The 23,997-nt window shown below is 43.8% G+C and overlaps 1 non-coding gene across 1 annotated transcript; it reads right to left on the bottom strand.

Annotated features, from left to right (window-relative positions):
* Positions 1 to 3,387: 3,387 nt before the first annotated feature.
* On the bottom strand, positions 3,388 to 3,506 carry LOC145396983 (5S ribosomal RNA). The gene has a single exon (XR_013896886.1). It is a non-coding gene; the product is annotated as a 5S ribosomal RNA (ribosomal RNA).
* Positions 3,507 to 23,997: the final 20,491 nt, after the last annotated feature.

The raw sequence follows: 23,997 nt of genomic DNA on the forward strand, positions 1-23,997 counted from the left end.
GGGAGAGCACAATTCCTCAGAAAAGTCCTAGCTGTACTATCCCGGCCCATGGTATGACCACAGGCTATTCATGTGTACCACCTTTGGGAGAGACTTCCTGCCTCCCCTAATCCTCTACATTACATCTGATAAGCAGTCCGACACAGTGTAAGGCCCGGCCCATGGGCTCTGCAGCTTCAGCGACTGTCCCTTCTTCCACTGTGGATTGTATAACCAAGCTAAGTCACCATCCTTGAAGCTCATCTCACTTGCCTGTGCATCATATCTGCACTTCATCACTTTGCCTGAAAACTTTAGAGCTCCTCGCATATGATGATGTACAGTCATGATTACTAATCTCTGATCAGGCACGCGTGGCAGGCTGTGCTATGACCACACACGAGCCACGCATTAGAACATAGCCTCTGCATTACTGGGCGGGGCAAAGAACTGTAACCAGGTGATCTGAAGCGTACTACTCCTCATATCTTTCATATTACCATATTCTTATGGTTTCTCCTCCATAATATAATAATCTGTGTTTATTGACAGTGGCCGACATTTCTTCAATCAGTCTGCAATTTAGCAATTTCCAAGAAGTAAAAAAACATGTGCCACTGTATGTGGATATTGGCATTATATATATACCGTAATAATTATTTATGAATTAACGACATTAACTGGCACACATTTTGACCAGAGGGGGCATGTAGCTAAGACGTCGCGTAGGAATAGGGCAACCATTCCCACTGGATGGCAACGGCATAGATATAATTAAGACTAGATGCCGCATCACCCATTCTTCAGTACAGCGGCTATGCGTCTGTGCGGCCGCCATCTTGGAGCGGTCAAGCATGTAATAGTGGGGTTTGTTTTGGAGTGAATTCAGACTATGGAAATGAATGTTGTTGTGGTGGAGGTAGTGATGGTGATTATTGTAGTGGTAATGGTGGTTGTTGCTGGGGTGGTGATGGTGGTGGTGATGGTGGTTTTTGTTGTTGTGGTGGTGGTGATGCTTTTTGTTGCTGTTGTGGTGGTGGTGGTTGTTGTGTTGGTGGTGGTTGTTGTGTTAATTGTGGTTGTTGTTGTGTTAGTGGTGGTTGTTGTGGTTGTTGTGGTGGTGGTGGTGGTGGTTGTTGTTGTGATGGTGGTTGTAATGGTGGCTGTTGTGGTGGTGATTGTAGTTGTTGTTGCTGTTGTGGTGGTTGTGGTGGTGGTGGCGGTGGATGTTGTAGTTGTTGTGGTGGTGGTTGTTGTAATGGTTATTGTTGTGATGGTGTTGTTGCTGTTGTTGTGGTAGTGGTTGTGGTGATGGTTGTAGTGGTGGTGGTAGTTGTTGTGGTGATGTTTTTTGTGGTTGCCGTTGTTGCTGTTGTTGTGGTGGTGGTGGTGGTTGTTCTTGTGGTAGTGGTGGTGGTGGTTGTGTTGGTTGTTGTTGTTCTTATGGTGGTGGTGGTTGTTGTGTTGATGATTGTTGTGTTGGTGGTGGTGGTGGTGGTTGTTGTTATTGTGGTGGTGGTGGTGGTGGTGGTTGTTATTGTGGTGGTGGTGGTTGTGATGGTCGTTATTGTTATGGTGATTGTTTTGGTTGTTACTGTGGTGGTTATGGTGGTGGTGGTTGTTGTTGTGGTGGTGGTTAGTGTTGTTGTGGTTGTTGTAGTTGTTGCTGTGGTGGTTATTGTTGTGGTTGTTGTGATCGTGGTTGTTGTGGTGGTGGTTGTTGTAGTGATGGTAGTTGTTGTGATGGTGGTGGTTGTTTTTGTGGTTGTTGTTGTGGTGGTGGTTATTGTTGTGGTGGTGCTTATTGCTTTGGTGGTGGTTTTTGTTGTGGTGGTGGTTGCTGTGGTGGTGGTGGTTGTGGTGGTGGTTGTTGTGGTGGTGGTGGTTGTGGTGGTGGTGGTTGTGGTGGTGGTGGTTGTGGTGGTGGTTGTTGTGGTGGTGGTGGTTGTTATGGTGGTGGTTGTAGTGATGGTGGTTGTTGTGATGGTGGTGGCTTTTGTTGTTGTGGTGGTGGTGATGGTTATTGTTGTGATGGTGGTTGATGTGATGGTGGTTGTGGTGATGGTGGTGGTTGCTGTTGTGATGGTGGTGGTTGTATTTGTGATGGCGGTGGTTGTTGTTGTGGTGGTGATTGTTGTTATGGTGGTGGTTGTAAATGTTGTTGCTATTGTGATGGTAATGATGGTTGTGGTGGTGGATGCGGTGCTTGTGGTAGTGGTTGTTGTGGTGGTGGTTGTTGTGGTGGTGGTTTTTGTTGTGGTGGTTGTTGTGGTGGTGGTTGCTGTGGTGGTGGTTGTTGTTGTGGTGGTGGTTGTGGTGGTGGTGGTTGTTATGGTGGTGGTTGTTATGGTGGTGGTTGTAGTGATGGTGGTTGTTGTGATGGTGGTGGTTTTTGTTGTTGTTGTTGTGGTGGTGATGGTTATTGTTGTAATGGTGGTGGTTGATGTGATGGTGGTTGTGGTGATAGTGGTGGTTGCTGTTGTGATGGTGGTGGTTGTATTTGTGATGGTGGTGGTTGTATTTGTGATGGCGGTTGTTGTTGTTGTGGTGGTGATTGTTGTTATGGTGGTGGTTGTAGATGTTGTTGCTATTGTGATGGTAATGATGGTTGTGGTGGTGGATGTGGTGCTTGTGGTAGTGGTTGTTGTTGTTGTTGTGATGGTGGTAGTGGTGGTGGTGATTGTGGTGGTGGCTGTTATGGTGGTGGCTGTTGATGTGGTGGTAATGGTTGTGGTTCCTGGTTCATCTGAAACGTGAGCTCGGTGGACTGCAGGCTTAAATTTCCCTTCTGCAACCCACCATTCTCCGTTCGGGGGATAGAGAAGCAGCTGAGCGACGTTTGCATAACCAGACAGTTGAGTCGCTCGTGCTATCGTTGCCACCATAGATATATTCCGACGCTTTCTTCACCCAAATGTAGCACTGCTGTTGTATTTCAAGGTAAGTAGTGGTCAACTTTGACCATCGTCAGGAACACGACATCGTCTGCCTCGACCGTTCCAAGATGACGGCCGCGCAGACGCATCTAAATTAGTGTCATGTGGCATCTGGGCTTATTCATATCTATGGGCAACGAGGCCTGTTATCACTAGAGAAAAACATTCAGTTCAAAGTAGTAGTAATAGTAAATTTTTGTCAATGATGTATTATAAGCATTCTTACTTAGAATATATCGTGTGAATGCCGGCTGTTGTGACAATCGTGGATATATTTCTCTGCTGTAACCTACCAACGGCTTGGTTAAAGGCTCGCCTCAAGAAATATGTCAGTGAAATAATTGACAGATTAATAAAATCATTCATTCATTGCCAGACGCCATGTATCCCAGACAGGGTGGCCAAGGGCTTAGAGTTAATTGTTTTACAGGGAGGGGCACTAATCCTCCACCAACCCCACTTGACGTAGGGATGCCAACAGCATCTGGTGTTCCCAGGCGGTCACCCATCCAAGTACTAACCAGACCCAACGTTGCTTAACTTCGCTGATCGAACGGGAAGCGGTGTACTCAACGTGGTATGGCCGTTGGCATTAATAAAATACAATATGAAATTCAAATATCATCACCCACTCATTACAGACTAAAAATAATAGCCATAACCAAATCTGTCTACTTCTTACCATGATTATATTACTTGAGAATGTAATATAATATGTGAAACAAAGGTGCTTCAGTGATGCTTAGAAAACTGTTCATTGAAGCACTAAACCCTTCTGGAACGTTGGTGGAGTGTGTGTGACTGTGTAGCCTATGCCTGGCCACGACTTTGGCTAACTCTCTGGTCAGAGATTAGTGATCATGTTTGTACAGTTGGCCGCACTCCCGAGTTCCCTGAACTTCACCCATAGTCAGTGATGTGTCACCACTGTATTTGTTTGGATCTTTGGACACGTAGCAGTATGAAGAGCTGGGACCTCGCATTAGTGACCTGGCACGGACAGTGAGTAACGGAATTTTCCTCTCAGCGTCTGTGCATTGTCAAACCTATGTTTCAGTTAAATAGAGATAAGGATTAGAATATAACTGAACCCTGTATCAAGTGTCTAGTTTGGTGCGGAGGAAGTGTGGCTAATGGGGGAGGGGAGGGAATGAACAGGGGCGAGTCACCCGGGCTCTCCTGTTTCTTGCTAAATCGTATGCTGAGTCGTAAGCTGGAACCCAATACTTTACAGGAAACGAGTGAGACAACAGACATTCACATGGTTAGGGGCACACACACACGGCATGATTTCACCTTTGTATAGAGAGCTAAATAATATATGTATTACTTGGCTCTCAATACAGCTATGAACGCGACAGAGTGATACGTAAAATGCAGCAGACCTCAGTTTGTTAAGTGTTAGGCTTATCATGTGGCGTTCGGCTGGTGCGGGGGAGGTGGAGGCTGTTTCATGAGGCCACTTGGCTTGACCCGTCACCACAATTACACTATTTTAGTCAATAACAACGAAAATGACAGTATTGAAAACCAACTATTCCCAGATGTTATTATACTGAATGTAGACACGTTCATAGATAAAAACTTGTGTAGTTTTATAAGCACGTTAGTATGCCTACATCGTAGTTGCACTGTGCGCATACCTAACAGAATACCTTCATAGGTGATAGCATTGTGCCAAAATGCTGCTCCCTGTTATGTCTACCAGGAATATCATATATATAACTTATGATGTGGCAGTATATTCATCTAGGTCAGCACCTTCTGTGCGCCACATGAATTTTGTAATGAAACAGCAGGATGTGTTTACATGGTTATTCTCCATTTTTAGTTGATTCCAATATAGTGATGGGTGACTCTTTCATTTGTGGTGGTTTATTTGTTGGTTTCTTATATAACCAGATTCATACCATAATTGCTGGTGAACCGTCTTCCCAAAACCCTTTGCCAAGCTACCCAGAGTGGGAGAGCCCACCCCTCCCCACTCCTCTCCCTCCCTTCCACCTCTAGCCATACCTTCTCACCAAACTAGACACCCGATACAGGGTCCATTTATATCCTAATGCTTATCACTATTCAAGTGATACATAGGTTAGATAATGCACAGACGCTGAGAGGAAAATTCTGTTACTCACCGTCTGTGCCAGGTCGCTATTACGAGGTCCCAGCACTTCATACTGCTAAGGTAAGTGTCCAAAGATCCAAACAAATACAGTGGTGCCACATCGGTGACTATGGGTGAAGTTCAGGGAACGTGGGAAAGCTGCCAACTGTACATCAGCCAGCCTTTTCTTGAAGATGCTTTGCATAGCTGGAGGTGTCTGTAGGCAGCTCTTCACCAGGTGGTCTTCCCATTAATAAGTCAATAGATAAATGTAATTTGTGGCCCAGCATCAGTAATGTAGGAGTGTAGCTGGTAGATTCGTGGGATTCAGATTGATATGCCATCAGCAACACTGGTAATTTCTGGTCCTATTGTGTTTGTCCCTCTACACAGTACTTGGCCAATTCTTGTCCCAGGGTCCAGGTGAATTTCTCCACCATCCCATGTGACTGTGGCCTTAGTGGGGTCGTCCTAGTCTTCTTCATCCCCAGTAACTTACATCATTCATGGAACACAGCAGACTCGAAGTTTCTACCTTGGTCTGAATGTAGCTCTTGTCGCATTCCAAAACAACAGAAGAACTGGTCAACCAACACCTGAGCAGCAGTCGCTTTTGGCCACTTTGTGAAGTAGTCCATGGTGGAACATATATACCGGTTCCCTTTTCAGTGAGTGGCTAATGCCCAACATGTCCACTGCTACTCTTTCCATCAGTGCATCCCTTGGTACAGCTAGAGAGGGTGCCACCACGTTTCTTGGGTCCCTTCTTGGCACAGCATACATCACAGGCTCGACACCACTCATCAACATCCTGATGCATGCTAGTCCAGTGGAACCTCTGCTGCAGCTGGCTTAGCATTTTCTTCACTACCAGGTGCCCACTAGTGATGTGATTATGAGACTCATCCAAGATCCCAGACCTCATTTTCTTTGGAAACACCAGATGCCAATACTAGCTGAGACCATCGGGTGTCTCCCATTGATGCTCCAGTAGTCCATTGTTCAAACGAAGAAAGTCCCACTGACTCCAGTAGCTCTTAGTTGCATGGCTGAATCTGGAAGCCTATTCCCAAGATAGTCACATTGTACTGTGCTGCAGCCCCACTACTGATTGTAAATCTGCATCCTCCATCTGCATCCTCTTTAGGTCTTCTTCAGCTGACACTGGCCCTGTCACAATAGTACAGTGGCATTTCTTGCTAAGATTCCCATTCCTACTACACTGCTTGCTGTCTGTTCACCCATCTCGAACACTGTCAGTCACAGTTCTCCTGCATTTTCTTGGTGGTGGGGCTACTTGGGTAAAACCAACTGGTTATTGCCCCTTAACACCAGCCCTTGCAAGTCTGCTTCTTCTTCTTCTTCTTTTTTTTTTTTGTCTACTGCAGCCTTCTTCTATTCCTCATTTTTCTTTATGGGGCAGTCAAAACTGTAGTACTCCACCTCACCACATGTTCAGCACCATTTTGTTCTATTTATAGATTTCCCTGCATTGTTCTGCTCTAGCTCATTCTCCCACTTGCATCAATCCTCCTTTTTGTGTCCTGATTTCCTGTAAAACCAGCAACCTCCTTCGGTCTTCTCCTATTCCCTCTTCTGCTTGTAGCAGTCGTCTTTCCTATGTCATGGCTTTTCACAGTACCAGCAACTTCCTTAAAAATTTTCAGCGTCACGTATCTGCCCCTTTCTTGGCTTGAATCCTGCACCACGACCTGTCTGAAAAGTGGACGTACAGGACCTGATGTACTGTAGGACTCAAACTATAGAGCCCTGGCTAGTGCTTCTTCCATGCTTCTTGGTTGTGCCTGCTTCACTTGCACTGTCAACTCTGCGCAATCAACAGCATCAATGAACTGGTCCCTCAGAAGAATATCCAGCAGTTTAGGTGCTGCTCCGGGGTATGCCTTGTGTGCCTTACTTTCCAGGTCATGAGCAAGTTGCTGTAGGGATTCGCCCCAAGCTCTTAACTTTATATATATATATATATATATATATATATATATATATATATATATATATATATATATATATATATATATATATCAGAACAGAGGAAGGAAAAACAAATGAAAAAAAAAAAATCCATACACCGGATTACTGGTGTCCTCTGTTCATAAAATATCTGTAACAGTTAGACTTGAACAGCTGTAGGTTGAAGTTTGGAGGGAAACAACTCTGGGGAAGCGAGTTCCAAAGAGATGCAGTGCGGGGAATGAAAGAATTCTGATAGGCGGAAGTTCTGCAATATAGCTGAGTGACATTCCAGTCATGAGCGCTACCAGATGCCCGTGTAGCACGAGGGAAGGCATGGAGAGGTAGCACCATGGACGCAACTTCGTCTGAGCATTTGCCATAAAAATAAATGTTATATATATATATATATATATATATATATATATATAATAACACTGTGTAACAACGAATTTGTTTATTCATTTATTTTTTTAGTCTTGTTAGACTCAGTTTTCCACGCCGATTCCATTGATGTATGTTTTGTTTGTCTATCTCTAGGTTTTTGTCAACAATGGGCAATTGTTACCTGCCAGTCTAGATACCGCACACCGATGTAATGGCTGAGGTATCGCTTACCACGTTACACACACACACACACACACACACACACACACACACACACACTCAGCATCCACGTAGATGTCGCTGATATGACCATTATTGCATAATGTACCGCGGATCAAGTCAGTTCATTCGATGAGCTAGTCTCACTTTGCTAGTTTGGCTGGTCGACATGTTTTTGAGCTGTTCCTAAAGGTGTTTCTATTGACGAGAATGACCAGTAGACATTCTTGCAAGCTGTCAGCCAATACATTGTGTTATGTATGTGGAGAATATATTGGACCGAAGATGATCAAACACAAAATCCATCTTGATACCAAATTTGCTCGTGCATACAAAGCATATTTTGGCGTGGCAATGGATGATCAAGATAAGGATTGGGCTACACACTACACTTGTGGTAGCGGTCACTCTGCACTTGAAGCTTGGTTATGAGCAGCGAGAAAGAAGATGCCATTTGCAGTTCCAAGAGTGTGGCGAGAGCCTTCAAATCACTATGATGATTGTTATTTTTGCATTGTTGATATGAGTGATGCGAAGAGTATTAACCCGTCACGTCCCGAGCCTTTCTGCACCTATGAGATCCCCCAGTCCCGAGCCTTTTTGGAAAAATTTTTTTTCTTCTAAAACTTCCGCTTAGGTCGAGAAACGATGGAAAATCCTGAAAAAAGTGGTCTCTGCGGTCTATAAGTGGTCTCTACAGGTGCGGTTTCCCCCCGCAGGTATCGTATTCTGTAATGGGCTGGATATGCGTTTACGTTTTCTATGGTAAGGAATAATGGGACAAACAACACACAACACCTCTACATTTATTGAATTTGAATTAATAAACAATAACAGTAACAATATAATGGATTTCAGACACATATATAGGAAAAATAAGCATTGTACCATCGCGCGAGCATAGCGAGTTAGGTCCGAGTCGTAACATGCTATATGCTAAGTTTCTGGTATGAGTCAACCTATCATTTTTTCTACTTGTATACTTCTGTTTCAATGACAATTTACCAATTACAACTGTTTGTAAGTGTTTTCAGATGTTTTCATTCATTATGATGACATGCAGCATAAGTTTAGCGCACATCAGCTTAGTAAGCGCACTCGCTTATGACTCGTATTTCAACATACCAAATTGTTTTATCACTTTCCAATTATTTTCCCATTTACATAGAACCTTTCCTCCACCACTGTGAAGGTTTTCAATTATTATCATTCATTACGAGGGCATTTAGCGATATGCTAGCGCCTATTCACGTAGCAACCACGATCTCAGACACTCGTGTTTCATCATCTACTTTATTTATTCACTCAAATTATATTTTCCCACTTACATTACACACGTTTACACCCCTAGAATGCACTGTACATACTTACTGCCATTATTTATTCAAGTGAGCGTGAGAATATCGCCTGAAAATACCCTCGCAAGGAATGTTTCGTCATACATAATACTCACACACTTATATACTAATTCACTCACACACTTATATACTAATTATTCACTTTATCACTTGCTGACTTTTATTTTGACTAATACGTGCCTTATTCATTCGACTAAGCGTCAGGAAATCTTATCTTTATAGACACGCTATGAATATTTGACTTAGAATATACATCATCATATACAATAATTTGAACTTATATTATACCCGTAATAATGTCACATAATAAGAAATATATAATAAGGGGCCGTATTTATTGCACTGAGCGACAGAATATCGAATCAAACAACCCTCTTTATGTAAGTTTCAACTTAGGGCAGAATTATATACTTACACCCAATGTTTTCACTTTTGTTCTACCCGTAGGCACTTTATACTAATATTTGGCGATCCACATGACTGATATTTTCACAGAGCGTCTGTCTGTCGCATTTACCTCATATTTTCAGCGTCCTTTCTCATTCACACCATGCTAAAAGTGCAGCAACGTGTGATATTCACTAAAACATGGGTGAATACACAGACCCACGTCACACTGCACGCACTCATAGCGGGTGTCCTTCCTCTGTGTCGTGAGTCTCACCTGGGAATGACTGCACACGTGACACCTGAGCTGGGGCCTAGGTCTGTTGGGCTGGGGAGGGATAGGAATGGGGAAATGGCGGTCGGATATTCTCTGGGGAGTGTGGGTAATATGGGCAGTGCGGGGGCGCTGTTGGGGCCTTTCAACAGCATACTTAGCAAAGATTTCTCGTGTGAGCTCCCTCACAAACCCTTCAAAGGTTTCCTGAACTCCTGTGGTCATGGCGTGAAGGTGGTGGCAATTCAGAGCAGTGATATCTAGCAAGTGAAAGAACTGTTTTTTATACCACTTCATCGTGGTCCTGGCACACTCTACCGTCGATATCATGGAGTCTGACTGGTCCACGAGGCGCATGTTTATATTATAGTCCATGACACATTCAGGTTTCCAAACACGACGCCTGCTCTCGCTATGGTAATCAACAGAATCAGTACGGTGCATCAAGGGGCGGTGAACCGTGGACAAGAGGCTTACTTCTCTGTTGTGGTTCCACATTGTTGCAAGGATGTTGTTTGCTTTGAAGAAGACAACCTCACTCCTTGCAAGTTTCCACCCTACCTTGACCATGTGACGCCGGTTCACCTTTACGGTTCCACAGACTCCCGTTTCATGTCTGTGAAGATAACGAGCGAGAAGAGGGCTAGTGTACCAGTTGTCGATGTAGAGAACGTGACCACGATGAAGGTAGTCTTGTATCATCGTCTTTACCACTGCTCCCGAAAGTCCTATACTTCGATCTTCTATTATGTCTGTCTGTGCACCGGTGTACAAGACTATATCTTGCACATATCCAGTCCTACAGTCACACATAACAAAGATCTTGAACCCAAAACGGTGCCTTTTGCTGGGTATATACTGTCTGAATGAAATATTGCCTCTCCACAACACGAGACTCTCGTCTATGACGAGATCTCTATAGGGATAGAATGAGGATCGAAAGGTTTGCCTGAGGTGATCAAAGACCAGCCTAATTCGCCTCATTTTGTCCGTGTTGTTTGTATTTGCAGGGTCATTAGCATCATAAAAATGGAGGCGACTTAGAATTTGTTGAAACCGATTACGGCTCATCACTTGACCAAATATGGGGGTAAACATAACAGGGTCCGTAGTCCAGTAAGCAGGAATTCTATTTTTTCTTATTATACCCATCAAAAGGACAAGGGCAAAAAATAAGAACATTTCTGGAATGGAGGCAGGGTAATCATAAATCATAGAATGCCTACTCCTTGTTCCCAATCTTTCACTTTCTAGCCGCTGGCCGCTTGCAAACAGGTTTGTTTGAAAAACGATCTGATCTACGAAGGCCTCACTGAAAAACAGGTGGAAAAAATCCAACCTGCTTGAATTACAGTGAATACCTGGTGCAATGCAGCCAGATCGCCCATGCTCAGTGAAGGGGTGAATGAGGGGAGAAAAATCACTCCCATCCTCCCAATCCCACGACACAAATCCCTCGTCCCCATCACCGCCTTCGTCTGGATGGGGAGGAGATCCTGGTTGGGGAGGTTGGGGAGAAGGAGTACGTAGGGCTTCCCCACTGTCACTCCTCTTCCCTCTGCCTTTACCCTTTCCCTTACCCTTACGGCCTTGAGGAACATTAGGGGGCTGTGGGGATGAAATTGTTGAATATTGGGGAGCAGAAGACGTGCTGGGGAATGGTTCCTCCCCACCTTCCCCCTCCATTACCACACCACGTGCTCTCTCACGCTACCTTGCTTGACCACATGTTAGGGGATATTGGGGAGCATAAGACGTGCTTTGGAGTGGTTCCTCCCCACCTTCCCCCTCCCTCACAACCCCACATGATAATGAACGCACCCGCACTGGCCCACGTGATCCACTCTGCCGCCTCACACTGCGTAGGGAGAGCAATGACTCACCCACCTCACTCTCACTTTCCCTAATCCCAGGAATGTCCATTTCACTCCCCACTCCCTCCACTTCACTTCCTACCCCCCCAAACAGAATGCTAGGCCCATACCTGCTTAGACGACGTGGTGTGCGCTCTGGGCCACGATGGGTAATCACCTCCCGCCCATACCACGTGGCAGCACGTCCCACGTCTCTGTCCTCGTCCTCGTCCTTGTCCTCGACCTCGAATTCTGCTTCCAAGGCACGCTGGGGATAGGGATATGATATACCACGTGCCTTCTTTGCCTCCTGCCCCTCTCTAGCAGCACGGTAAGTCACGTACTGCCGCTTCCTGGGTGACGGAACTTCCTCGTCACTGCTGGTGGTTTCTTCCTCCTCTGGCTGCACATAATCCTTGTCCATCTCCTCGTCATCCAGTGGGGAATCACTGTCACCGGTAAAGGTGTCCAGGGCGACTTGAATTTTGCTCTCTGAGAGACCTCTCTTAGCCATGTCTGAGCAGGACCGTGGCTACCAGGTGAGTGGACGAGTGGCGGGCTAGCACGGGTCGCGCGGGGTCGCCGAGTGTCCCCGCCTGGTGGCAGGTAGGGGAAGGTCAGGCGAGGGTACGTACCGCAAATCAAGCGCGAAATTTGAAAATTGTCGAAATTATGCACATTGCAATTGCACGACGTACTGGTACGTCGCCGGGACTGGCAATTGCAAATCGTGGTGACGTACCCATACGTCGTCGGGACGGGGCGGGTTAAGGGCAGATAGAACATTGTATATCCAAATTTGCTTTCGTTGATCTCTCTGGTGACTCACAATGATGAGCTGGTGATTCCTGTCCTTGCTGCGGGCACGGAAGTTGTCTCTGACCATGAAGACATTATCGATGAAGGAGGGGAAAATGATGATGAATCGTATGTTGGAGAATGTCCAGGAGAGACTCCACACTTTCCCAGTCAGCAGGAACTGGATAACTTGGTCCGAGATTTAAGACTCACCAAGTCGAATGATGAGCTGCTGGCATCACGTCTAAGTGAATGGAAGTGGCTGGATCCCAGTTGCAAGTTAAGTTTTAGGAACTGGCATGGCAAGTTTGCATCCTTCTTCAAATTTTGTGAAGAAACTTTGTTGTTTGTTCTAAGCCATGGGAGTGGATTACAAAGCCTCTGAATGGCGACTCTTCATAGAGAGTTCTGTGAAGAGCATAAAAGCTGTACTCTTGTATAACGGCAATGAACTCCCATCATTTCCATTTGTACATTCTGTGGAAATGAAAGAAGGCTATGAGAATGTGAAGAGTTGTCTGACAAAGATCAAGTACTCCGATCACAATGGGCCTGTGCACTGAGTGGCCCTGCCATCTGGTGGGAGTCTGTGAACTTCTCCCAGACACGAGTTCTGTGGGTGTGAGGGTCACAGCTACCAATATTTGATGTTATTCTACCCAGTGCCAGCTAAAACTGAGTGTTATGTTGAACATCAGGTTTACACTAACAAAACTAGGTTTCTACAATATTCATGGCCTTATAAAGATGAGTTGGGAAAAAAATATATTTCAAACATATGTTCTACTCCTATCTATCAGGTGATTTCTGGGGATGTATTAAAGAGGGTTTATGTGGAAATAGTGTCTTCATGCATGTATAAAGACGGTAAATAATTCGAATAAGGGTAATAGGATTTCCATTTCTTAAAAACAATGATGCAAGATATGGATAAATTCGTCATGTGACATTTCCATATGGTACTCAGCTCTGTCACACGTACGATTGTAAACAAACTCGAGGCTGGCGAGGTGCGTCGGTGATGGAATGACTTGGTTGCGTGACATTGACAGTAAGAACAGTTGGCAAAATGACAAACTTTGTTCGCGCTGTGGCTGACTGCAAATCAGATTCAACTCTCAATGCAGACCAGCACCCATTCATGAAACAAGCAAAAGGATGGGCCAGGTTTCTATCAAAGATGGACGCCAAACGTCGTTGGCTGTGGGAGACATGATGTAGAAGAAGTACTGAGGTGAGAGCAACCGGGAAAACATATCGTACATTGCTCTGGCAGCGAATTTTAAAATATGGCAAAATTTGTACATGAAGGCACTTCTCCATATATTTACCATGTTATAGTCTTACACCAATTATATGGGATGTATATTGAATAGTAAATTTTATGTAGAAGTTGATTCCATGGAGATGATGGTTCTTGTTTGATGAGTTTTTTTTTCTCTTCTAATGTCACTTACACATCAACAGCATTATTGTCAAAGCATTTTAAAAAATTTGTGATGTGAGAAAACTACATGAAAACACGTAGAAAAATTTATCTTTGAAACCCGCAGAACACGTTTCTGGGAGAAGTTCACAGACTCCCACCAGATGGCAGGACCACTCTGTGCACTGGCCCATTGGGAGGTTTGTGGGGATTTCAAAATAATTTCGTTCCTACCTGGAATGAAAGGCAGTTATACAAAGTACTCATGGTTTCTCATGCTTGTGGGACAGCCAGAGCAATGCAGCACATTTCATGGGGAAAGACTGGACTCTCAGAGAGAATCTCACACCAGGCTCGTGCAACATTCTGAGAGCTCCACTGATCTCCAGAGAGAAGATATTGCTACCACTGCTATGCATAAAACTAAGTTTTGTGAAACAATTAGTGAAAGCCATCGACAAGGATGGCAATACGTTTCTGCATATCCAATCAATGTTTCCCAAGCTGAGCATAGCAAAGATGATGGCTGGCATATTCACCGGGCAGCAAGTTCAAAGAATGAGTCCAGGCCGTGAACTCCAGGGTAAAATGACCAATGATGAAGAGTGTGCTTGGAATGCTTTCAGAGGGGTTAAGGAAGGTTTTCTTGGCAACCAGAGGAGATAACCTGATCAGCGCATTCCATTGATTTGGATGCACAATGTCAATCATTCTCTTTTTTTATGCAAGAAAGAAGGAACCGAAGGCTTAGAGCTCACAAATCATTCCTTCCAAGAAAAAAAAAAAAAAATACAGAAGAGCCAAATTCAAGATCCGTTCATTTCGAGATGCTTGGACACTGCGTTTGAAAGACTAGAGATCGTAGAAGTAGGAAATACTGACAGCGGGAGACAGTTCCAGGGTTGACCTGTTGCATACATGAAGGACTGGTAATAATGGTTAACTCTTGCATTAGAGACTTGGACAGAAAAGAGATAAGGGTTTGTTGCTAGACAGGTGCTAGCACTCTTCATAGAGGTGCAGGGATGAAAGCAGACAGTTCAGAGGAGCAGTGACCATTGAAGTGGCGATAGAAAAAGAGATAATGATGCAACGGTGCTGTGAAGAGACAGAGGTGGAAGGGAGCTAGTAAGAGGAGAGATAATAAGATGAAAAGCCTTTGACTCCACCCTATTGAGAAGAGCTGTATGTGGGGAGCCTCCCCACACATGAGAGTTGTACTCTACACAGGGACGAATAAAACCCGTGTACAAAGTCAACAACTGTGCGGGGGTAAAGAAGGTACTGAGTCGGCTCAGCACACCTAATCTCTAAGAAACAGATTTTACAAAAGATATAATATGATCTTTCCAAGATAAGTCCCAAGAGAATGAAACCCCAAGCATGTTCAAGGCTGATGCAGGATTGAGCTGCATATTATTAAACATTAGTGGGTACTCCTGTGGAAGATTTTGTCAGGTTGATAGGAGTAAGAACTGAGTCTTTAATGCATTAAAAGCAACCAGTTTATTTTTACCCCAGTCAGAAATATTAGACAAGTCAGACATTGGGTGTGCCATAGCCTCATCCCTTGTTTGTCGAAGTAACTGCTGTGATGGACGTTGTGGGAACTAAATGGAAAGGTGAAGTGTGGAATCATCACTGTATGAGTGGATAGGGTTAGATGTACAGCTTAGGTCATTGATGAATAAAAGGAATAAAGTTGGTGATAGGACAGAGCCTGGGGAACACCACTGTTGACAGATCTAGGAGAAGAACGATGGCCATCTACTACAGCAGCCATAGAACGACCAGAAAGGAAGCTATAGATGAAGGCATAGATAAAAGGAAAAAAGCCGTAAGAGGGCAGTTTGGAAGTAATAGATTTATGACAGACTCGATCGAATGCCTTTGAGATGTCAAGTGCAATGACAATGGTTTCGGTACAGTCCCGAAAGGAGGATGACCAGGAGTCTGAAAGGTAGGTGAGAAGATCGCCAGTGGAGCATCCCTGACGGAACCCACACTGATGATCAGAAAGAAGATGGTGATAGGAAAGATGCTTTAAAATTTTTCTGTTAATAGACTCGAGAACTTTGAGACACAGGATGTTAAAGCAATTGGGCGACAGTTAGAGGGTTGGGAATGGTCACCCTTCTTTGGAACTGGCTGAATGAGAGCAAACTTCCAGCGAGAAGGAAAGATACAAGTTGATAGACATAGGCGAAAGAGTGTACCTAGGAAGGGTGTAAGCACAGAAACACAGTTCTTGAGCACAACAGGAGGGATCCAATCAGGCCCATATGCCTTGTTGGTATTGAGGCCGATGATGGCAGAAAATACATCAGGTGAAGAAATTTTAATGTCAGCAATGAGGAAGTCAGAGGGGGGAAGTGATGGAGGAATAAAATGCACTGTCTGCATTTCCACCTTGATTTCTTCAAAAGCGACTTGGGTGCAGTCAGTGAGGAGCATGGCGAACGGTTCCACCAGGACATTCTGCTGATGGAAACCGGGTATCAGTGTAGGTGGAACAAGGCGATGATGGGCGATTACTTTTGGGTACTGTTGTGCGATTGTCATCACAGCGGCAGAAGAAAGTCAACATCAAAAGTGCATTTCCAGATACTGTGTGCCCTACATTCCTTGTGATCTTACTGTTTGCTCATTGTCTAGTTATATTCATAATATACACTCGGAAATTTATAAATTCTTTGACATTCTCAACATTCTCCAAATGGTAACAAGTTGCAGTTGTGTGATTCATATGTTGTTGCATAATTCCTGTAACTCTAGATTTACATTAAAAAAAAAAAAAAACAAATAGCATATTCGGAATCTACGCATTGACATTGATCAGAAATAGCGTAAAGATCAATACCAAAAAAAAATTGGTTTGTTACACAGTGTAACAAAGCAGAGGAAGGAAAACAAATTAATAAAAAAAGATCCTTACAACATATTACTGGTGTCCTCCATTCATAAAAAATCTAACAGTTGGACTTGAACAGCTGTAGGTTAAAGTTTAGGGGGAAACAACTCTTGGGAACCGAGTTCCAAAGAGATGCAGTTTGGGGAACAAACGATTTCTGATAGGCAGAAGTTCTGCAATATTACAGTGCGACATTTCAGTTATTAGCATTACCAGATGCCTGCGTAGCACAGGGAAAGACATGGAGAGGTGGCACATTGGATGCAACTTCATCTGAGCATTTGCCATGAAAGTATCTGTAAAATAATGCAAGGGAGGCAACATTCCTTCTAACCCGTAGAGGAGGTAGTTTATTTGTAATAGCAGGGTTATTAATAATTTGAACAGCTTTGTTCTGAATCTTGTCTAGTTCCTTTAGGCCCCAGTCACACTGCAGGTACGACTTATCGCGAACCACTCTCGACCTGCAAGTTGTGGGTGGTTTTGATGAGGTTTACGACTGGTCTTCACATGTCTCGGTCTGGTCGTAGGCCACCATGGCGACCAAAAAATCGTTGCAAGGTTTTTCGTGCTGCACGAAAAACCTCCCCGCGACCACCAATGTCGTGACATGGAAGCCGCCTGGACTGCGTCTGGCTGGCTTACGGACTGTGACTGGTTGGTGACACCTGATTTTTAAGCAGTGGTTGCCATCCGGACAGAGGCCGGGTGCCGCTCGCTCTGTGCGGTGGCCGTCCGCACTCCGTGAAGGCGACAACTGGACTGTGGCAGCTGCTGTCCACAAGCCTCCTGTCCGGGGTGGTGGTTGAAGTCCAGCTCCCGTCCAGCCGGCAAATGGTCGAGCAACAGGTGGTGGGCTGGACAGAGACCAGCTGCCGGCCAATCCACGGCTTGTGTCGGTCTAGTGATCACGGACCAGCCGGCCATCTGTCGGTGTCTTGACCTGTGTGTACCTGGCCATGGTTGCCTTTTGGCCACCCACTGGATGGACACTGGACGGACACTGGACGACCACCAGCAGCCGATCGGTGGCATGACTACTCGGAGACCACTGTGGTTAGGTACTGGTTTCGCGATTTTAAGGTTTGCGACAAGTCGTACCTGCAGTGTGACTGGGGCTTTTTTTTTTTGTTTAATAACAGAGCAGAGGAAGGAAAAACAAATGAAAAAAAAAAATCCATGCACCAGATTACTGGTGTCCTCTGTTCATAAAATATCTGTAACAGTTAGACCTGAGCAGCTGTAGGTTGAAGTTTGGAGGGAAACAACTCTGGGGAAGCGAGTTCCAGTGAGATGCAGTTCGGGGAATGAAAGAATTCTGATAGAAGTTCTGCAGTGTGGCTGAGTGACATTCCAGTCATGAGCGCTGCCAGATGCCCATGTACCACAATGAAAGGCATGGAGAGGAGGCACAATGGACGCAACTTCGTCTGAGTATTTGCTATAAAAATATCTGTAAAATAATGCAAGGGAGGCAACATCCCTTCTTACTTGTAGGGGAGTTAGTTTATTAGTAATAGCAGGGTTATTAATAATTCTAACAGCTTTGTTCTGAATTTTGTCTAGTTGTTTTAATGCAATCTCTCCACATCCATTCCACAAGGGTGAGCAGTATTCAAGCTGAGAGCGCATATGACTCAATCGGTAGAGAGGTGGCCTGCAGTCCTACCGGACCCAGGTTCAAATCCCCACTGGGGCAGGGAACAGTTTAAGGATTTTAATCTTGTGAAATCAGGCAACATCCTGAGAGGGATGTCTGTTGAGCAAGGAAGAGTGGCTGTGCGTGACAGAAATAAATGGAGAGAAATTGTGAATGAATAAGTGATGACGCAGCCCTGAGGGGATATTCTCCCGCATTTGGTCTGATCAGCTAGTCAGGTCAGGTGCGGGTAAGGGGATGGGTCTGTTATGATGTGGCAGGGGTAAACCAGTTCTGCTGTCGGGCCCTGCTGTGGATGTCACTGCTTGCATTGCGCAGTTGACCCTTGTGCGGTGTGATGCGGTGAGGATCTGTCCGTTCTCCCCTTTGGGGCTAAGATGCGAATGAATGTGTTTGAATGGATGAGTAAATGGAGAGTGAGTCGTCCTGTCTCGGCTACCTCCCTTTCCTTGGGGGAAGCAGCCTAGGTATATAGATAGATAGATAGAAATCAGACACTAATCTACTAGAAGACCCGCCGACATGTCGTAAAAATACCCCCGCTAATACCAATACACCAGTTCTGTATGAGACACCCCTAGCATGTATTCAATATGGACGGTGGGTGTTAGCGCCGAAGTGGTGACATGCAGAGGTGTATGGTATGTAGGAGGACTAATGGGCCCTTGATAGCAGGCTGTGAAGCCTATGCCCAGAGTCAGACACAGAAAAAAAAAAAAAATCCTCGTCAGTGAAGAAGTTGCGGACTCTGTACAGTAATCCAAGTTTCTTTGAGGCGGTTTTAGCAAGTGATCTGACGTGAGAGGTCCAACTGAGGGCATTGTTAAGCTAGACGCCAAGAATTTCAATACTTTTGGAAATGGAAATATTTGTAGCATTGAAGGTAATGTTCGATTCTGGCAATACCTGTCTATTAGTAAATTGTATATATTTAGTTTTACTAGCATTAAATGAGACAAGGTTATTTTGTCCCCATTCACTGATCGTGGATAAGTCGTGATTTAAAGAGATGGCTGTACTGAGTTGAGAGTTAGGGATATCAGTCTTTGTAAATGGATGTCTGAGTGTGAATGAACTATGAAGTGTTGAGTCATCTGCATAAGAATGGATGGGATTGTGGGTGACAGATAAGAGATCATTAATATGAATGAGGAACAGGGTTGGTACGAAAACTGATCCTTGTGGCATGCCGGCGTTAATTGAGTGGAAATTGGAATTTACATCATCTACTTTTAATCTTATTTTTCTGTTGCTGAAATATGAGGAAATTAAAGGAACAAAAGAGTTTAGTCCATAGCAAGGGAGTTTGGACAATAGGGAATTGTGCCACACTCTGTCGAAAGCTTTAGAAATATCCAGGGCTACTGCATGAGTTTCTCCATGTAGGTCAACTGATTAATGGATGGTATGAGTTAGGAGATTGAGTATGTCAATGGTGGATCTTTCGTGGCAAAAACCATAGTCTGTCACTAATTAAGTTGTTGGATTCAAGATGTGCTTATTAATTAGTTTCAAAAACCTTACCAAGAGAAGATGTGACAGCTATTGGCCTGTAATCAGAGGGGTCAGAGGAACTTCCTTTCTTTGGAATTGGGTGGATATTGGCTTCTTTCCATGAACAAGGGAATGAAGAAGTACTTATGCATAGTCTGAATAAATCAGCAGGAACAGAGGCAAGTTCTGGGGAACATTTTTTCAAATCAATTGGAGGAATTCCACCTGGGCCTGGAGCTTTGTTGTTAGGTAACTTGTCTAGGATGGATTTCACGTACCTTGTCTATATTTTAAGTGGAACAATTTCGGGAGAGTCAAGTTCTAGTACTGGGACGTTCTGGCTGGCTTTCTCTAAGGCAGAATTTCTGGCAAATGTACTGGCAAAGATATCTGCTTTCCCACGCGGGTCATTTGTAATGTTGCCATCTGGAGATCTTAGTGGGGGAATGGATGATGACTTGTTAAAGTTATTATTGAAAGAACTGAGAGTTGACCATAATGTTCTATTGTCATTAGGTTTGTTAAGTAGTTCTGATGCTTGGTTTTGAGGAAAGTTTGATTTAGCAAGATTTATTACAGCTTTTGCATGGTTTCTAGCAATTTTAAACTGAGAGAGTGATTCAGATGATTTTGATTTTAAGTAATAGTTATATGCTGATGACTTTTGGGCTGTTGCTCTGGCGCAGTTGCTATCAAACCATTTTGGAGAGTTCGATCTTTTAGTGAATTTTGCTTAACCCGCCCCGTCCCGGAGACGTGAATTCACGTCCTCACATGATGTGCACTCATATCCCGGAGACGTAAATTAACGCGGCAACATTCCAAGGTCCCTAATTTGCTCAATTTTCAATTTAATTTGCACAATTTTCAATTTTCGTGAGTGATTTTTGTCACGTATAAATGGGACACCTTCCTCTACAAGATGCCAGGCAGGGACAATGCCTTACCCAGCATGATCTCCTCCACCCCCTGCATGCCCTTTTCTCAGCAATTCACCTGTTATCAGTGACCTGGCCAGTAAAGCCATGTCATGCCACGGTACGAAATTCAGGGCCAGAGTGATTCCCCAATCGATGACAATGTGGAGGACAAACATTAGAGGAAGAAACAGTCAGAAATGATGATCAGGTAACGTGGCAAAAAAAGGTCAGGAATGGTGATGAGTTAGTGAGTGAAACAAAGCTTATAATGCCTATATTACCGTTTGAAAACCAATATACTCTCGTACTACATATAAATTCGTACCAAATAAATAAATAAATTCCGTTTATGAGTGGTGTGGAATAGTTATCCTCCCATAGAACTCGTTTCTTTGCAGCCAGCCTGATAGAAAGCCCTGTAAGGTAAGGAGGTACTCCTACCTGGATCGAGTATTTTAAACCTCAGGTAAGCGATTTCTCTATGAACTTTCGATGTTTTTCACCAAAAGCGGATGTTTGAGCCAAAAAAAAAAAAGTTCCAAAAATGTCGGGACTGGGGCATACCACTGCCCAGAAAACGTCGGGATGGGGGGGGGTTAAGTGCAACCTCCCCACATCCACTCCACATGGGTGAGCAATATTCCAACTGAGAGTGCACTTGGCTGTCATGAATTATTGCCAACTGCTCGTCATTGAAGAAGCTACGAACTCTGTACAATAATCCAAGTTTCTTTGAGGCGGTTTTAGCAAGTGATCTGACATGAGTGGTCTAGTTGAGGGATTGTTAAGTGAAATTCCGATAATTTCAATACTTTTGCAGATAGGAATATTAGTAGCATTGAAGGTAATATAGGAATCAGGCAGTATCCCTCTATTAGTAAACTGTATATATTTGGTTTTACTAGCATTAATGAGACAAGGTTATTTTGTCCCCATTTAGTGATCTTACATGAGTCTTGATTTATGGAGACAGCTGTAATGAGCTGTGAGTTAAAGATATTAAACTTTGTGATTGGGTGTTTCAGTGTGAATGAACTGTGAAGTGTTGAGTCATCTGCATATGGATGGATGGGATTATAGGTGATGGATGGGAGATCATTGATATGAATCTGGAATATGGTTGGAGCCAGAACTGATCCTTGTGGTACGCTGGCATTAACTGAGTTGAAATTGGAATATACATTATCTACTTTTACTCTTATCTTTCTGTCGCTGAGATATGAGGAAATCAGAGGAACAAAAGATGTCAGTCCATAGCAAGGGAGTTTGAATAGCAGTAAATATCAAGGGCTATTGCATGAGTTTCTCCATGTTGGTCAATTGATTGATGGACGGTGTGAGTCAGGAGTTTAAGTATATCAATGGTGGAACTTTTGTGGGAAAAACCTCACTGCCCATCACTAATTAAGTTGTTGGTGAGGAGGCTAACCATCCATTTACTCAATGTAGTGCTGCTTTGGGTGTCTCCACTTTCCTCTCTTTTATCCTTCCTCTTCTGTCTTTCTTTCCCTCATTCTTTTTTTTTTTCTTCTGCCAACGGGCAACTTTACACTCCCTCCTCTGTATTTCTTTCCTCTTCCTTCTGCCTATGGGTGACTCTACACTGCGTGACAAGCCAAATGGTTTCCTGTACACCAGGAAACCACTTACTACCCAGGATGGTAACCTTTTAACCAAATTGTGGCTCCTAGTGGTTTAGTGGGTAATTATTGTGCTCCAGTCGGATTAACCAGGCGAAGGTTTATATCCAAGGGATGGTTGAGGTTTATTGCTCAAGTAAATGTCACTCAGGGATGAGTGAGGCTGGTCACTCTCAATTTGAATGTCATGACCAATTTGCCAAGCCCTGGGTTCCTACGTGTTTCTTAGGGCGACATAGAATTGGATGATGGATGGATGGATGGATTCAAGGTGTTTAAGTATGTGCTTATTCATTACAGTTTCAAACAATTTGCCAAGAGAAGATGTGATAGCTACTGATCTGTAATCAGAGGAATGAGAGGAGCTTCCTTTCTTTGAAATTGGGTGGATATTGGCTTCTTTATAAGAAATTCAGAATGAAGAAGTACTTATGCATAGTCTGACTAATTTGGCTAGAACGGGAGCAAGTTCTGGGGAGCACCTTTTCAAAAACAATTGGAGGAATTCCATCTGGGCCTGGAGCTTTGTTGGTCGATGAATTGTCTAGGATGGATTTCACATATCCAGTCCGTATTTTAAGTGGGACAAATACGGGAAAACCAAGTTCTAGTACTGGAAAGTTCTAGTTCACTTCCTCTAACGCAGAACTTCTGGCAAATGTGCTGGCAAGGATATTCGCTTTACCACTCAGGTCATTTTGTAATGTTTGCCTCTGATTTTAGTGGGGGAATGGGTGATAACTTGTTAAAGTTATTATTGAAAGAACTGAGAGCTGGCCAAAATAATCTACTGTCATTAGGACTGTTTAGTCGTTTGGATGCTTGGATGTAAAAAAATTTGACCTAGCGAGATTTATTACTGCCTTCGCATGGTTTCTACGAATTTTAAATTGACTGATTCAGATGTTTTTGATATTAAGTAGGAGTTATACGCAAATGACTTTTGGGCAGAACCTCTGGCACAATTGCTGTCAAACCATGTTGGGGAGTCTTATCTTTTATTGAACTGTTTACTTGGTCTGAACAATTCCATACCAGCTTGTATCAAGTCAGTAATGTGGGACTGGGTAGAAATGATGTCACTAGAGAAGAAAGACTGCCATGGAATGTCAGCAGTATCATTCCTGAAGCCATCCCAGTCTGCCCTATCAAAGTGACATCGGGTCACCCTGACATGTTCAGAATAGGGAGGTTTAGGGGAATTTATATATATATATATATATATATATATATATATATATATATATATATATATATATATATATATATATATATATATATATATATATATACAACGGAACAGAGGAAGGTAAAACAAATGAATAAAAAAAATAATCCATACACCAGATTACTGGTGTCCTCTGTTCATAAAATATCTGTAATAGTTAGACTTGAACAGCTGTGGGTTAAGATTTGGAGGGAAACAACTCTGGGGAAGCGGGTTCCAGAGAGATGCAGTTCGGGAAATGAAAGAATTCTGATAGGCAGAAGTTCTGCAATATGGCTGAGTGACATTCCAGTCATGAGCGCTACCAGATGCCCTTGTAGCATGAGGGAAGGCACGGAGAGGTGGCACCATGAACTCAACTTCATCTGAGCATATGCCAAAAAAATATCTGTAAAATAATGCAAGGGAGGCAACATTCTTTCTTGCTTGTAGGGGAGGTAGTTTATTTGAAA

This window comes from Coenobita brevimanus, chromosome 4 (genome assembly GCF_032717465.1).
Source record: "Coenobita brevimanus isolate Jiangsu-jjx chromosome 4, ASM3271746v2, whole genome shotgun sequence".
NCBI lineage: Eukaryota > Metazoa > Arthropoda > Malacostraca > Decapoda > Coenobitidae > Coenobita > Coenobita brevimanus.